This window comes from Theropithecus gelada, chromosome 2, assembly GCF_003255815.1.
Source record: "Theropithecus gelada isolate Dixy chromosome 2, Tgel_1.0, whole genome shotgun sequence".
Lineage (NCBI taxonomy): Eukaryota > Metazoa > Chordata > Mammalia > Primates > Cercopithecidae > Theropithecus > Theropithecus gelada.
In genome coordinates, this window is record NC_037669.1 from 150,222,096 (window position 1) to 150,238,790 (window position 16,695).

The 16,695-nt window shown below is 37.6% G+C and overlaps 1 protein-coding gene across 3 annotated transcripts in view; it reads left to right on the plus strand.

Moving 5' to 3' along the window:
* The window catches only part of TFDP2 (transcription factor Dp-2), a 196,407-nt gene that overhangs the window by 80,993 nt on the left and 98,719 nt on the right, over nt 1-16,695 (plus strand). The window contains exon 4 of one of the 3 annotated variants that reach the window (XM_025377604.1): nt 15,949-15,983. The exons of the other annotated variants lie outside the window; for them this stretch is intronic. The gene's annotated coding sequence lies outside the window, so the exon portion shown is untranslated. The remainder of the gene's footprint in view (nt 1-15,948; nt 15,984-16,695) is intronic. 3 annotated transcript variants of the gene reach the window in all.

Consider the following 16,695-nt stretch of genomic DNA (forward strand, 5'->3'; position numbering starts at 1 on the left):
ACTCAAGCCTGTAATCCCAGCACTTTGGGAGGCCGAGACGGGCGGATCACGAGGTCAGGAGATCGAGACCATCCTGGTTAACATGGTGAAACCCCATCTCTACTAAAAAATACAAAAAACTAGCCGGGCGAGGTGGCGGACGCCTGTAGTCCCAGCTACTCGGGAGGCTGAGGCAGGAGAATGGCGTGAACCCGGGAGGCGGAGCTTGCAGTGAGCTGAGATCTGGCCACTGCACTCCAGCCTGGGTGACAGAGCGAGACTCGGTCTCAAAAAAAAAAAAATAAAATAAAAAAAATTAAAAAATAAATAAATAAATAAATAAAAATACAAAAGTTAGCTGGGCATGGTGGTTTGCGCCTGTAATCCCAGCTAGTCAGGAGACTGAGTTAGGAGAATCGCTTGAACCCAGGAGGCGGAGGTTGCAGTGAGCCAACATTGTGCCACTACACTTTAGCCTGGGCGACAGAGCAAGACTCCATCTCAAACAAAAAAAGAAAAAGAAAAGAAAAGTGCAAAACGGTGATCTGGGTATATAACTATTTGTTTAAAGAAGTGAGGAACAGGCCTGGCGTCGTGGCTCACACCGATAATCCTAGCGCTTTGGTAGGCTGAGGCGGGCAGATCCCTTGAGTCCAGGAATTTGAGACCAGCCTGGGCAACATAGTGAAACCCTGTCTCTATGAAAAATTAGCTGGGGGTGGTAGTGTGTACCTGTAGTCCCAGCTACTCAGGAGGCTGAGGTGGTAGGATTGCTTGAGCCCAGGAGGTAGAGGTTGCAGTGAGCTGAGATTGTGCCACTGCACTCCAGCCAGCCTGGGTGACAGAGTGAGACCCTTTCTATAAAAAAAAAAAGAGAGAGAGAGAAATAATGACACAGCATACAAACTTGAAAACATATAATGTCTCTTGTAATACACAGAAACTGTTGACATTGGTTATCTGGTAGTGGAGAAATAGTGCCTTTCACAGAGGAGAAATTTTTAATTTTAATGAAGTCCAACATGAATTTTTCTTTCATGGATCATGCTTTTGCTGTTGTATCTAAAATGTAATTGCCAAAACCAAGCTCATATAGATTTTCTTTTTTATTGTCTTCTAGGAGTTTTATAATTTTGTATTTTATGTTTTAAGTCTAGAATCCATTTTGGATTTTTATGACAGGTATGAAGAATCTGTGTCTAGATTCATTTCTTTACATGTAGATACCAGTTCATTTGGCCTTATTTATTGAAAAGACTCTCTTTTCTCCATTAAATTGCCTTTGCCCATTTTGTTAGAGATTAGTTGACCATATTTTTATGGTTCTGTTTCAGGGCTGTTTATCGTGTTCTGTTGATCTATTTTGCTGTTCTTTTGCCAGTGCCACACTATCTTGATTACTGTGGCTTTATAGTTATAGTCTTTTTTTTTTCTTTTCTTTTTTTTTTTTTTTTTGAGCTAGAGTCTTATTCTGTCTCTCAAGATGGAGTGCAGTGGCACAATTACAGCTTGCTGCTGCCTTGACCTCCTGGGCTCAGGTAATCTCCCTACCTCAGCTTCCCAAGTACCTGGGACTACAGGCATGTGCCACCATGCCCAGTTAATTTTTTAATTTTTTGGTGGAGACAGGGTCTCACGTTGCGTAGGCTGGTCTTGAACGTCTAGGCTCAAGCTGTCTTCCTGCCTCGGTCTCCCAAAGTGCTGAGATTACAGGCATGAGCCACCATGCCCGACCTATAGTCAGTCTTAAAGTTGGATAATGTTAGTCTTCCAGCTTTTCTTTACTATTGTGTTGACTGTTCTGAGTCTTTTACCTTGTCATATAAATTTTAGAGTCAGTTTTTTGATAACTACAAAGTAACTTGCAGGATTTTTATTGAGATTGCAATGAATCTGTATATCAAGTTGAGAATAACTAAAATCTTAATAATATTGATTCTTTCTATTCATGAGCATGGGATAGCTCTACATTAATTAGATCTTCTTTGATTTCTTTTATCAGAGTTTTATAGTTTTCCCCCAGAGATCTTATATTTATGTGTATATATATGTATATATATGTGTATATGTGTATACATATATGTGTGTATATATACACATATGTGTATATATATATTTGTGTATATATATTTATTGGATTTATACCTAAGTATTTCATTTTTGGTGCTAATGTAAATGGTCTTGTGTTTTTAATTTCAAATATTATTTGTTCATTGCTGGTGTATAAGAAGGCAATTAATTGTATGTTAAACTTTATATTCTGTAACCTTGCTATAATTGCTTATCAGTTGCAGGAGAGTTTTTGATTATAAGTGGTATTTTAATTTTCAATTTCCAGTTCTTCTTTGCTAACATATAGAAATATAATTGCCTTCTAATTTCACTGGTTAGGACTTTCAGCACAAGGTTTGATAGAAATGGTGGCAGCAGAAATCCTTGCCTTGTTCCCCGTATTAGGAGAAAAATGTTAAGTCTTTTATTTTTAGGTATTATTTTAGCTGTAGATTTTTTTTATAGCTACCCTTTATCAGGTTGAGTAAGTTTTCCTTCTATTCTTGGTTTTCTGGGAGTTTTATACATGAGTGGTTTTTGGATCTTGTTAAATGCTTTTTGTGCCCCTGTTGCAATGATTACACGGTGGAGTATTTTTAGCTTGTTAATTTAATATGGTATATTATTACATTGATTGATTTTTATATGTCAAATCAGCCTTGGATTTCCTGGATAAACCTCAGTTACGAGAGAAGTATACAAATCCTCCATTTGGAGAGTATTGGTGATTAGATCCTGTTTTGTATTATTTTTAATCCTTTATAATCTTAGAGATGATTCTGGGGATCCCTGGGTCACAGTAAGGAACCAGCTGAAGATGATCCCAGCAGATAGATGATCCCCAACTTAACGATGGTTTGACAAAATTTTTTGACTTTATGATGGTGCAAAAGTGATACACATTCAGTAGAAACCATACTTTCAAGTACCCATACCACTATTCTGTTTTTCACTTTCAATTCAGCATTCAATAAATTACATGAGCTATTCAACATATTATAAAATAGGCTTTGTGGTAGATGACTTTGCCTAATTGCAGGCTAATGTAAGTATTCTGAGCACCTTAAGGTAGGCTGAGCTGAGCTCTAATGTTTGATAGGTTAGGTGTGTTAAATGAATTTTCAACTTACAGTATTTTAATCTTACAGTGGGTTTATCAGGATATAACCGCATTATACATACCTTCATAGCATCTATACATACATTTATAGTGGCACCAATTGTTTCAGGTTTTATAACATTTTTGAACAAATCTTCACAGCCTGGGAACAGGAATAAAAGAAGCATATTGTGGGGAAATCATTAGGTAGCAGAAGGAATTCAGAGTTCTACTGGAAGAGTTGCTGGAATGGCTCTCTGTAGGGACCATAATAATGCATTTCTGCTGAGATGCAAATGTGAGAACTGTGCTTTTCTTGATGAGAGTAAGATAAAGTTAAAAGGGAGTTGGAAAGGTAAAAGAGTAGAGAATTGGTATTAGAAATTACTTCGGTGTTCAAATTCTTAAAAATTCAGTAGCTTATATGTTTTAAGAGTTTCATATTTACTTAAGCTGCTAACTTTTACCCACATTACTTTTTTGGATTTTACTTCACAAATTTAAGCCCCAAAATATCTAGTAAACCTCTGTTTTATTTTGTATTACTTTGAGTAATAGGTATAAGCAACATTTGGTTGCTATTTCAATAAAAATTCTTTGGCAGGTGTCTGAATCCCAGTGCTTTGGGAGGCTGAGACAGGCAGATCACTGAGGTCAGAAGTTCAAGACCAGCCTGGCCATCATGACGAAACCCCATCTTTACTAAAAAATACAAAAATTAGCCAGGTATGGAGGTGTGCACCGATAGTCCCAGCTACTCAGGAGGCTGAGGTGGGAGCATCGCTTGAACCTGGGAGGCAGAGGTTGCAGTGAGCCGAAATTGTGCCACTGTACTCCATCCTAGGCGACAGAGTAAGACGCTGTCTCAAACACATACACACACACACACACACACACACACACACACACACGAATGGTTCTAGCTTTCCTCTTTGAGTCTGGGTTTGGTTTCAGGATAACTAAAATTACACGCCTGTAATTCCAGCACTTCGGGAGGCCGAGGCGGGTGGATCACTGGAGCTCAGGACTTTGAGACCAGACTGGGCAACATAAAACTCCATTTCTACAAAAAGTACAAAAATTAACCAGGCGTGGTAGCCTGGGCTTGTGCAGTGCCAGCTCCTTTTTCCCTGGGTGACTGAACTGGGATGATTGCTTGAGCCTGGGAGGCAGAGGTTGCAGTGAGCTGAGAACACACCATTGCACTCTAGCCTGGGTGACGGAGTGAGACTCTTGTCTCAAAAAAAAAAAAAAATCTTAATGATCTGAAAATAGAATTCCATTCTGCAAATAATTTTATTTATTGACCAGTTCATCCCAGTGGGTTGCTTTACCTGAAAAACCTTTGCCATCTGATCCTTTTTCTTGTTTGTATTTTTCCTGTTTATCTTCAGATACATTTTATTTAAATTAATAGTGGTTAGTTTGTTACCATATTAAATAATTAGATACTAGAATTCAATAAGAACTACCTTTTAAAAATGAAAATCAGCGGAGTTCCTGATTTAAAACAAAAAAATAAAGTAAAATATTAAAGTGTTTTAAAGAGACTAAGGTTACCACATCTTTTATCTTCCTGTTAACTACTTTTGCAACATATGTTGTGATTAGGTAGAATTATATAACTTTGCTCTGTTTCTTTGATTGCGTTTTGGAAACTCTTACTATCCCATTTTTCAGTGACATTGTTTTACATTAGATAACATCCAGTGACATCCTGTATATTCTTTACATCCTATAGTGAGTCCATTTGGGACCCATTTACATATGAAAAGCAGCGTGACTGACATTGCAGACATGTAAATCACAAATCTAAAGGAAGTAGAGAAGAAGATGAAAACATTATTTATCAATAAGGTCCTCAGTCTCCCAAATGAACAAAGTAGGAACTTGAGTAATACTTTGAAAAAAGTGATTCATCTTTTTTCTACTCCCTGATTAATAAAGGTGATATTTTCCTAGTAGGCTTGGAAGTTGGGAATACTGTAAGTCAGTAGTTCTCATATTTTATCAAGCATGAGAGTCACCTAGAGGGCATGTTATAAAGATGACCAGGCATCACCTCCAGAGTTCTGATACAGTAGGTCTGGGGTGGGACCTGAAAATTGGTATTGCTAACAAGTTCTTAGGAGAAGCTGATGTTTACTAGCACTGGACCATACTTTAAACACTACTGATAGCCGGGCATGGTCATCTCAGCATGGGAGGCCGAGGTGGATAGATCACTTGAGCCCAGGAGTTCGAGACCAGCCTGGCCAACATGTTGAAACCCATGTCTATAAAAATAGAAAAATTACTCAAATGTGGTGGCATGTGCCTGTAGTCCCAGCTACTTGGGTAGCTGAGGCACAAGAATCATTTGAACCCAGGAGGCAAAGGTTGCAGTGACCCGAGATTGCACCACTGTACTCCAGCGTGGGTGACAGAGTAAGACTCTGTTTCAAAACAAGGAAAAAAAAAAAAACCAACGAACAAACAAAAAAATCTACTGGTACATGGTAGGGTATATGAAAGTGGGGATTGAGCAACAAGTAGGATCAGCCTGATTTTCCTGCCTAAGGTTTTCATTCAATTCAGAAATTTTCATTCAATTCAGAATTTTTTTTTTTAGTACCTGCTGTGTGTCTAATACTACGATGTCATCAAGCTTTACATGTCTTAGACTTTTCGACAGTGGATCTTTTGCTTTATTGAGAGGCTTCACCAACTAAGGAGCACTGTCTAAAATAAAAGACTAGTAAAGAAAGAAATAAAAGTTATCCATTTGGTTGCTTTTTCAACCCTCTGTTTTTATGCTAGGCAATATTTTAGCCTTTACCAATTTTAATGTGCAAACATTATTTCTGGCAGTTCCACCTCCAGGTAGCTGTCCTAAGGAAATAACTTTCAACATGTGATTAATGTAGACAGACAGAGATGTTTATTATAAAGAGCAGAAAAGTAGCTCCTACATTGAAGTCTGTGGTTTTGCAATTACTAAATAAATTGTGTATGTATGTATATGATAGCTAATTTTGTAGCTGTAAAGTTTTGCTTATGAAGAGAAGCATTTTAAAGTTAAAAATGCTTGATATACAAGAATTATTTTATGTAAGCATATTTTAATAAAATTTAACAGCTCAGATTTAAGTAAAATTGTATTTTAGGTTCTTAACTATGTGAGATTTATTTATAGAGAAAAATGAGGAAATATAACAAATTACTTTTTACAAAATATCTTTAGAATGTGAGATTATGATTGACTGTTACTATACATTCTCTTCGGTATTTGTAACATATCTATAACTGAATATTACTTTTATAATTAAAATATTCATGTTTTATATTTACCTATTATTTCAAGTTTTATTTACACACATTTATTAGTGTGCAGCTCAGTGAAGTTTTACAAGCCAGCACTCATATCTAGAAGCAGAATATAACCAGCACCCTAGAAGCATGCTTTGTGCTCTATTTCAAGGATAACTGCTATCATGACTTCTGAAAGCACAGATTATTTTCTCCTGTTTTTGTACTTTATATAAATGTAATCATACAGTATTTATTCTTTTGTGACTGGCTTCTCTTGCTTAAGAAAATGTTGTGAGATCATGCTTAGTAATTGTAGTTCATCCTTTCTCATTGCTATGTAATATTCTATTGTGTGAATAAACCATTATTCATTCACTTTAATGTTATTGGGCATTTGGGTAGGTAATTTTAACTTTGGGAATATTATGATTAGTTATGTCATAAATATTTTAGTCCATGCCCTTTGGTGAACACATGTGCATATTTCTACAGGGCATACACCTAGGATTGGAATTGTTTGGTTGGGGTTCAGTTTTAGTAGGTACTCCCAGATGATTTTTCTCAAAGTAGTTACACCAGTTCACACTCCCACTGGCAACAGGTGAGGATTTCTGTTGCTCCACATCCTTGCCAGTACCTAACGTGTATTATTAGTCAGGGTTCTCCAAAGAATCAGAACCGCTGTCTCTCCTATTGGTTTTATATTTTTATATGTGACTATATATACACACACACATACACAAACATATACACATATATGTAGCTGACCCTTGAACAATGCAGTGGTTTGGGGCACTGACCTCCCTGTGCAGTCAAAAATCTGTGTATAATTTTTCATTCTCCCCAAAATTAACTACTAATAGCTCACTGTTGGCCGAAAGCCTTACCGATAACATAAACAGTTAAGTAACCCATATTTTGTATGTTATAGATTGTGTACTATATTCTTACATAAAGTAAGCCAGAAAAAGTAAAATGTTATTAAGAAAATCTTAAGAAAGAGAAAATATGTGTACCATTCATTAAGTGTAAGTGGTTTGTCATAAAGGTCTTTATCCTTGTCATGTTATGAAGAGTAGGCTGAAAAGGAGTAGGAAGAGGAGGGATGGATTTTGCTGTCTCAGGGGTGGCAGAGGCAGAAGAAAATCTGTGTGTAAGTAGACCTGCACAGTTTGAACCTGTTATTCAAGAATCAGCTGTGTGTGTCTGTGAGTGCGTGTGTGTGTGTGTGTGTGTGTGTGTGTGTGTGTGTAGAGAGAGAGAGAGAGAGAAATTGATTGATTATAGGGATTGGCTCATACAGTTATGTAGGTCAAGAAGTCCTGTGACCTGCTGTCTGCAACCTGGAGAACCAGGAAAGCTGGTGATGTCATTCAGTCTGAGTCTGAAAGCTGAGAATCACAGGAGCCAGTGGCACAAGTCCCAGCTCAAGTCTGAAGGTCCGAGAACTAGAGGGGCTGATGGTACAAGTCCCAATTCTAGGCCAGAGGCCTCAGAACCAGTGTGCCAATGTTCACAGGCAGGAAAAGATAAATGTCCAGCTCAAATAGAAGCAGATTCTCCCTTCTGTTGCCTTTTTGTTCTATTTGGTCCCTCAAGAGGTTGAATGATGCCCCCCTTCACTGGAGAAGGTGGTTTTCTTTATTCACTCTACCGATTCAAATGCTAGTCTCTTCTAGAAACATCTCATAGACCACCCAGAAACAATGTTTTATCAGCTATCTGGGCATCCTTTAGCTCAGTCAAGTTGACACAAAAATTAACCATCACAGTATTTTTCATCTGTTTTCTTATACTCAGTGTGGTGAGTGTGCAGTGGTAATATATGGTAGCTTTAATTTGTATTTCCCAGATGATTAATGAATTGAGAGCCTTTCCTATATTAATGAATTGAGAGCCAATTTTTGGTTGTAAATTATGCTAAAACGTTGTTGTAGCGTGCAGCTCAGTATCAGATATATTTTAGCTTTATTTCAAGGAACTTAATTATAAGAAGTATTTTACAAAATATATCAAAGGATATTATAACTTGATCCAAGGTTATGAGTATGAAACTTAAAAATAGCATACATTTAATTTTTAAAGTAAGTCTCAAGTGTTAATGTCCTGTAATATGGTACCTAATGAGATTTAGTTTGAGTTGAATTATATTTTTATAATTGAATGTTATTTTCCTGTTGGCTTCAGCTGTAAACATTAAAGATGTTCTCATATGAAAATATTTCAGTGGAATACTATGCAGCCATAAAAAAGGGTGAGTTCATGTCCTTTGTAGGGACATGGATGCAGCTGGAAACCATCATTTTCAGCAGACTATCACAAGAACAGAAAACCAAACACCGCATGTTCTCACTCATAGGTGGGAATTGAACAATGAGATCACTTGGACCCAGGAAGGGGAACATCACACACTGGAGCCTATTGTGGGGACGGGGGAGGGGAGAGGGATAGCGTTAGGAGATATACCTAATGTAAATGACAAGTTAATGGGTGCAGCACACCAACATGGCACATGTATACATATGTAACAAACCTGCACGTTGTGCACATGTACCCTAGAACTTAAAGTATAATAAAAATAAATAAATAAAAGGAAAGTACACAACAACAAAAAATAAATTTAAAAAAAAGAAAATCCTTCAGTAGACTGAGTTGAAATTTTTTGCCAAAGACAAATAAGTAAGTTGATAACCAATCTCTGTTGGCTGTTGTCATCAGGAACACTGCTAGACTCAAGTAAGACAATATTTGTAGAGCACTACCCAGTTGTTTGTGTTACTTTTGGAGCCTTAAAATCTTTGAAATGTTCTTAACATCTTGGTTTTCTTTCTGTTTTATCCGCTGATACCTTACTCCTAACCCTCCATGTGTAGTTCTCAGAATTTATTCCATTCTTGCTATCGTCTGAGTTTTTAGAACAAAGTGGAAGGCACAGAACAACCCAAAAACTGTCCCCCCGCCACAAACACATTTTTATATATTTAAGTATAATTTAAATACAAAAATATTGAATGCTGCTAACCTCATTGGCATTTTAAGATCGTATTGTAATGGTAGGCTATTGAGACAACGTGGGACTTGTACCTAGCATAGTGCCTGTCTCACAGGAGCTCACTGTGTGTTTGTTGAGTGGATAAGACAATGAAAAAATTCTACTATTGGTTTTTTCTCTTTTTAGGTTTTGTTAGGAGCTTCCATTTGTTGTCCCCTGCCTGCCAGTTTTGGATCTTTAATTTTAAAAAGGGTATTTAAGATGGATATGAGAAAGTTACTATTATGCTGGGCGCAGTGGCTCACACCTATAATCCTAATGCTTTGGGAGGCCAAAGTGGAAGGATCACTTGAGGCAAAGAGTTCAGGAAAGTTGCTATTAGTAAAATTTTCAAAGTGGAACTTTCTCTCGAGATAACCTCATACAGACAAGTCAAAAAGGAGAATGGTAAAATTGTAAAATGACTGGAAAATAAATATCCATTTTAGTGATTTTTTTATGTAGTACTTATTTTGGGAGAATCTAATTATTCAAGTACCCATTAAAATGAAAAGCAAAGTTAATGTTATCTTTATATTATTTAAGATACATCCCTGAGATTAAAAAAATTCTACAATATATATTGGATTACTTATGAACAAAGAGAACTAGAAAAAACATGTTTTAAGAAGAGATAAATAAAAGAAGTTCCAAATAGGAGGAAAGAAAGCTGTAGAGGGGCCAGGCACAGTGGCTCAAGCCTGTAATCCCAGCACTTTGGGAGGCCGAGGCAGTCAGATCACCTGAGATCAGGAGTTTGAGACCAGTCTGGCCAACATGGCAAAACCCTGTCTCTACTAAAAATACAAAAAAAATTAACTGGGCGTGGTGGCCAACGCTGGTAGTCCCAGCTACTTGGGAGGCTGAGGCAGGAGAATTGCTGGAACCTGGGAGGCAGAGATTGCAGTGAGCCGAGATTGCACCACTCCACTCCACCCTGGGCGACAGAGCAAGACTGTGTCAAAGAAAGAAAGAAGAGAGAGAGAGAGAGAGAGGGAGAGAGGGAGGGAGGGAGGGAGGGAGGCAGGAAGGCAGGAAGGAAGGAAGGAAGGAAGGAAGGAAGGAAGGAGGCTGGAGAGAACAGTGACACTATATTTCAGTAGCATCTGTTATCCTAGATGATGTTGAAGAGTTTTGTTGAATGCTTTTTTTTTCACAACTCTCTTCTACTCTGAATTATAAAATGTAATAGTGTGGTATTAGAAAAGACAGCTAATCCTTTAGAAGTTGGTCATATATTATTTTGACCATTGGTCATTGATTATTTTACTGGCCAGTTTGTGAAGCTTTTCTTGATTTTTTTTTTTTTCCCCCCAGATCTTTAGACCTCACTATGAAACAACCCACTTGTTAAGAAACATTGATACAGTCTTTGGAAAATCTTAACCTTATGTAGTAGAATGGCCACAAGCAAATGCATGAGGCTTAGGCCTGAAACTTCAGGGTTTTGTTTGATACATGTATCAATTTATATAGAATTGATCAAAGCATATATATGACTGCTACTGATTACCATAGAAAAATAGCTGAGTAACTGTTGCTTTATTCTGTAACATCAGTGTGTGTAATAAATAAATTTAGTTAATTGTCTCCAGTTCTGGCACACAGTTCCTAAAACCCTTGGAATCTCCAAAGTGATGAGTGTCTTTTGTACTCTAATGAGAAGATTGTTGGCTGGGGTCCCCTAGATAGCTTTAGGATGGGGGCTGGTGCCAGAAAGACAAAGAATTGGAACTTTCAGCCCCACCTCTGACTTCCAGCAGGGAGAGAGGGCCTGGAGATTTAGATGATTACAAATGGCCATGATTTAATCAATCATGCTTACATAAAGAAACCTCTATAAAACCCCATAAATGACAGTTTGGAGAGCTTCTGGGTTGGTGGACACAGTGAGGTACTGGGAGGGTGGCATGCTTGGAGGTGGCATGGAAGCTCTGTGCACCCACCCTACCCCTGCCCCATTGCCCTGTCCCGTGTTTCTCTTTGATTTGGCTGTTGTCTTCCTGAGTCGTAGTAGCCTTTTAAACAAACCAGTAATAGTAAGTAAAGTGCTTTACTAAGTTCTGTGTCATTCCAGCAAATTATTAAATCTGAGGCGGGGTCATGGGAACCCTCAAATTTGTAGTCTGTAGGCAGAAACGGGAATAGCCTGGGCATGTCGTCTGTGGCTAGCATCTGATGCTGGGGGCAGGAGGGCAGTCTTATGGGACTGAGCTCTTAGTCTGTGAGGTCTGGGCTAACTCCAGGTAGTTACTATCAGAATTGTATTGAATTGTTGTACACCTAATTGGTGTCTGAAAAATTGGAGAATTGGTTGGTGTGATTAAAAAAAAAAAAAAAAAAACAACATTTGGTGTCAGAAGTGTTGTCAGTAAAAACAGTTCATTATCAGGTACTTAAATTCAAAGATGGTCTAGATTTTATTTGTTTGATCACTGGGTTCTCTCTTTTAATATCGAGGGTTAGTTATCAAGTGACTTGGACATTTTGAAAATAGAATAAAAATACTAATTTACAAAATTTCTAGAAAACAAGGGTTACATCAGGCTGTATAATCAGTGGAGATATAAGCCCTTTAAGGCAATATCCTTATCTCCGTTTCTGTTAAATTTGAGTTTGGGATCTTCTAAGATAATTGTGACTATTTTGTAGGCCATAAGGAGAAAAGTGACATCTGGTATATCTGAACAATAGACCTTAAAGGATTCTAACCCAAACGCATACCAAGCTTGATTGGTATTGAACTGGCCTGGGGAAAAATATGTCATAATAGCAGAAACTCTGTGATGGTATGGATGGAGAACTTTATAAAGCCAAGGAACTGAATCCAGGCACTGTAGTCAAAGAGGAAAACTTCTAGCATCTCCCTGTAGCCATACATAATTCTGTAGGTATTACCATTCCCTCTCAACTTATTCTGTATTATTAGGGAAATAAAGTCTTTCTCTAACATTTCTCTGTTCTCATAATATGGTTTGAAATGCAGTCACTTTTACTTAAACTTACCTTTTGGAGTAAAATAATTTATGGAATTCATAGCACTCAAATTGTTTCACCAGAGTACTTGTAGAAATTCTGGATTAGTTGATTAACCACAGTTCATAGCTTCCCAGTTGCACATTATTCTTAGGTTTCAAAAATTCCTTTCTGAATAAGAGATACAAAACAGCCCACCCAGAAACAAATTATTTTCTTGGTTGGCAGAGCAGTATCATTCTTAACACACATGAAATTGAGCTAAGAACCAGAGCTAATCCAAGATTTTAGAGTTGTCTTAGCTCTGCTAATTTTCTTTATTATTTTGCTTGTATTTTCATTTTCACACAATTCTCTCAAGTGATTAAGCTGTGCTTAAGTATTTTTTAAAATTTTGTCTTTAAAAAGGTTCTTACTGTTTTGTTTCAGAAAGGACATGCTATAGCTAATACACTTTTGGTAATCTTATGGTGGCCATGAAAATGTGCCATTCAGACCTCCTGCTGGTGGGAGGCACAAATGACTGACAGTCCCAGCTGTGGCCCCTCTGGATCCACCACCTCATCCTTGCTGAGGTCACACTGATGGTGACTCCACATGGCCAGTGAATCAGTGAGTGTAGGCCTGTTCATAAGGAACACAGTTCTCTAATCGGCAGGGCATTACTTCCTATTACTGCATAATAATTACCCTAAAATTTAACAACTTAAATATTCATCTCACATGGTTTCTGAGGATCAGGAATCTGGGAGTGGCTTACGTAGATATTTCTGCCTCAGGGTCCCTCATGAGGTTGTAGTCAAGCAGTTGGCCAGGGCTGTAGTCACCTGTAGGCTGGACTAGGGCTGGAAGATGTTCTTCCAGGATGGCTCTCATATTCATACATGGGTATTGGCAAGAGCCTACAGTTCCTTGCTGGCTGCTGTTGGCCTCAGATCCTTGTCACATGGTTGTCTCCACAGGGCAACAACTAACATACTTTTTCAGGGTCCAGATTTGTTGGGGACAAGTAAGAGTAGTTTGGTTTTTGTCTTAGGTATCATTTATTCTGAGATGCTTTTTCTAAACATCACTCCCACCAAGGGTTGCCAGATATAGCAAGTAGAGGACAATATTTGGAACGTACTTTTACTAAAAAATTATTCATTGTTCATCTAAAATTCATATTTAACTGGGTGTCTTATATTTTATCTGATAGCCTTTCTGGGTTTAGTTTGTCTTCTCTGTGCACCTATGATACCCTGTGCTATCCCGTTTCTGTATTTACTGCGCTATATTTTAATTGTCTATTTAGTTGCCAGTATCTTCCTACTAGGGTGAAACTTCTCTATTTCTCTATGGGAATAAACTGTGTCTTGTTGTTTTTTTTTTGTTGTTGTTGTTGTTGTTGTTTTTTATTCACCGTTACATCCCCAGTGCCAAGCACTGTGCTTGACCTATAATAGGTACTCAGTAGCCAGGCACGGTGGCTCACACCTGTAATCCCAGCACTTTGGGAGGCTGAGGCGGGCGGATCACGAGGTTAGGAGTTCGAGACCAGCCTGACCAACATGGTGAAACCCCATCTCTACTAAAAATACAAAAATTAGCCAGGCATGGTGGTGCGTACCTGTAATCCCACCTACTCAGGAGGCTGAGGCAGGAGAATCACTTGAACCCTGGAGGCGGAGGTTGCAGTGAGCCGAGATTGTGCCACTGTACTCCAGCCTGGGTGACAGAGCAAGACTCTGTCTCAAAAAAAAAAAAAAAAAGGGTACTCAGTAAATTCATGCGGGCTTTCCAAGAATGAAAACTCTTGGTCTTATAATTGCATACACTTTTCTCCTCCACCTTTTTTTCCTCCTCAACATTGATTATCATGATGAATCTCAGTGGAATGCTAATGCAGCAAAAGGGCTAGTAATTCCAAGATTCAAGAACTTGTGTTATCACTTTATATATAAGCTTCAGGTTCCCTTCTGGTAGCTGGAGATAATATCTGTTTCCTCTTGGAAACAGGAAAAAAAAATGATAAAGCCTACTGTTTTCTAGGATTGTGCTGGCTTCAATAATTAGAAGCTGGGCTTTATGTAATGATAATAGGTTTTAAGTAGCAGTAATAAGGACATGGAATCAAATAGGTCTGAGTTTCAATGTTAGCCTTTTCACATACTAAAGGTGACTTCTTGGGCAAATTTGTCATGTTTCAAAATGTCAATTTTCTTATCTCTAAAATGGGAATGATCATGCAATTTCATAAGGGCTATTGTGAGGACTAAATTATAAAACAAGTGACCTCGCCTAGCGGAGTGCCTGTTTTTGGCACATGGTAGGTACACTGCAAATCCCTAATGAAGCTTCTTGGGGCTACCATATGTTCCTTGAGTGATTCTGTCTTTTGATTGATAGACATTTATAATTCCACCAATTGTAGATTCTCATTCAAGCACGTATACCAAATATCTGAACCTATGTTTTATCTCTTACCGAGGTGGATTACTATGGCCACAACACACCAGAAGAATAAAATTAACCTGTTTTATGATCATCTAAATAGCTCATTTCTCTTAATATGTAGATGAACCATTCAGTGCTTCCTCTCCCAGTGACAGGAAGAGACTGACTGCATTGTAGAATCAAAAGGGGATGTTTTTATGATTGTTGTCTGCCACAAACTAGTTATCTCTGTGGTGATTTCCCCAATATTTCCTGCTTTAAATCCAGATCAGAAAGCTCATGAGGTTCCACTTTCTCAGTCTTTGGCTCTTTTGAAAATCAAGTTCAAGTATAACTTTTGGCCCTTCACATCTCCGGAGGTTTCTGTCCTTAATAGTCTTACATGCATTAGAATTGTTGATTGTACCATCTCTTATGTCCCTAACACTGTCTTTTCCCACTTGATCCATGCTTTTTAGTTTCATGAATAAGAAAAGTGAATCTCATAAAGGTAAAATGACTTACTGCTGACCACACACATAGTCAGCTGGGATTTGAACCTAGGTATGTTGACTTCATTGCAATATGCATACCACATGCCAGTTGTTTTAGTGGATGAGAATTATGAAACTGTGCACTGATATGCAAACACGAGGTGTTAATATTATGAAGTGCGACCCCGAGATACAAGATAACCCCTATAGCAGAGAGTTTATAATCGATTTAAGGAGAACTGATACATAAATAAATAACAAAAGATAGTGTCAGTGATTCATATAGGCAGAACAAGCTACTAAAATCATAATTGTTTTTAGCCATATAGAATATTTGTTTTTAGCCATATAGAATATTTGTTGATATTAATCTCACTTTGTGTCTGGATTCTTGTACTTAGCATAATGTTTTCAAGATTCATTCATGTTGTATGAATCAGTAGTTCTTTTCTATTACTAAACACTATTCTATTCTATGATATACCACCATTCCTATATCCAGTCATGGGTTGATGAACATTTTTGTTTCACTTGTGAACCATTATTAATAAAACTGCTATGAACATTCAAATACAAGCTTATGTGTTGACATAAGTTTTCATCTCTCTAAGGTAAATACCTAGAAGTGGAATTGCTGGGTCATACGGTAAGTGTATATTTAACTTTATAAGCAGTTACCAAACATGTTTCCCAAAGTGTTTTTACAAGTTGGTATTCCCATCAGCAATGTGTATAAGAGTTCTAGTGCCCTGTGTCCTTGCCGACACTTGGTATGGTCAGTTTTTTTTTTTTTTTTCCATTTTAGTGATTCAAGTGAGTTTGGTGTTCAGTGTGGTTTTAATTTGTATTTCCCTAATGACTAATGATATTATGAATCTTTTCATATGATTATTTGCCATCAGCATATCTTCTTTGGTTACGTAAGTGTTTAAATCTTTTGCAGATTTTTTATTGAGTTGTCTTGTTATTGTCTTATTCATGTTACAAGTCCTTTATCACATGTATATTTTGCAAACATTTCTCCCAGGCTATCATGTGTCTTTTTCTTCTCTTAACTTTTTAAAGACTTCTCCAGTATCTCCTGCTTAAAATCCAGATCAGAAAGCTCATAAGGTTCTACTTTCTCAGTCTTAACCTTTTAAAGTTAAGAGATTTCGAAGAGCAGACATGTTTTATATCTTGATACATCAGTCTGTTTATGTTGCTATAAAGGACTCATGAGGCAGGATAATTTATAAAGAAGTTTATTTTGGCTCATGGTTATGCAGGCTGTACAGGAAGCATGATGCCAGCATCTACTTCTGGTGAGGGCTTTGGGAAGCCTACGGTCATGGCAGAAGGCAAAGGAGAGTCAGCAA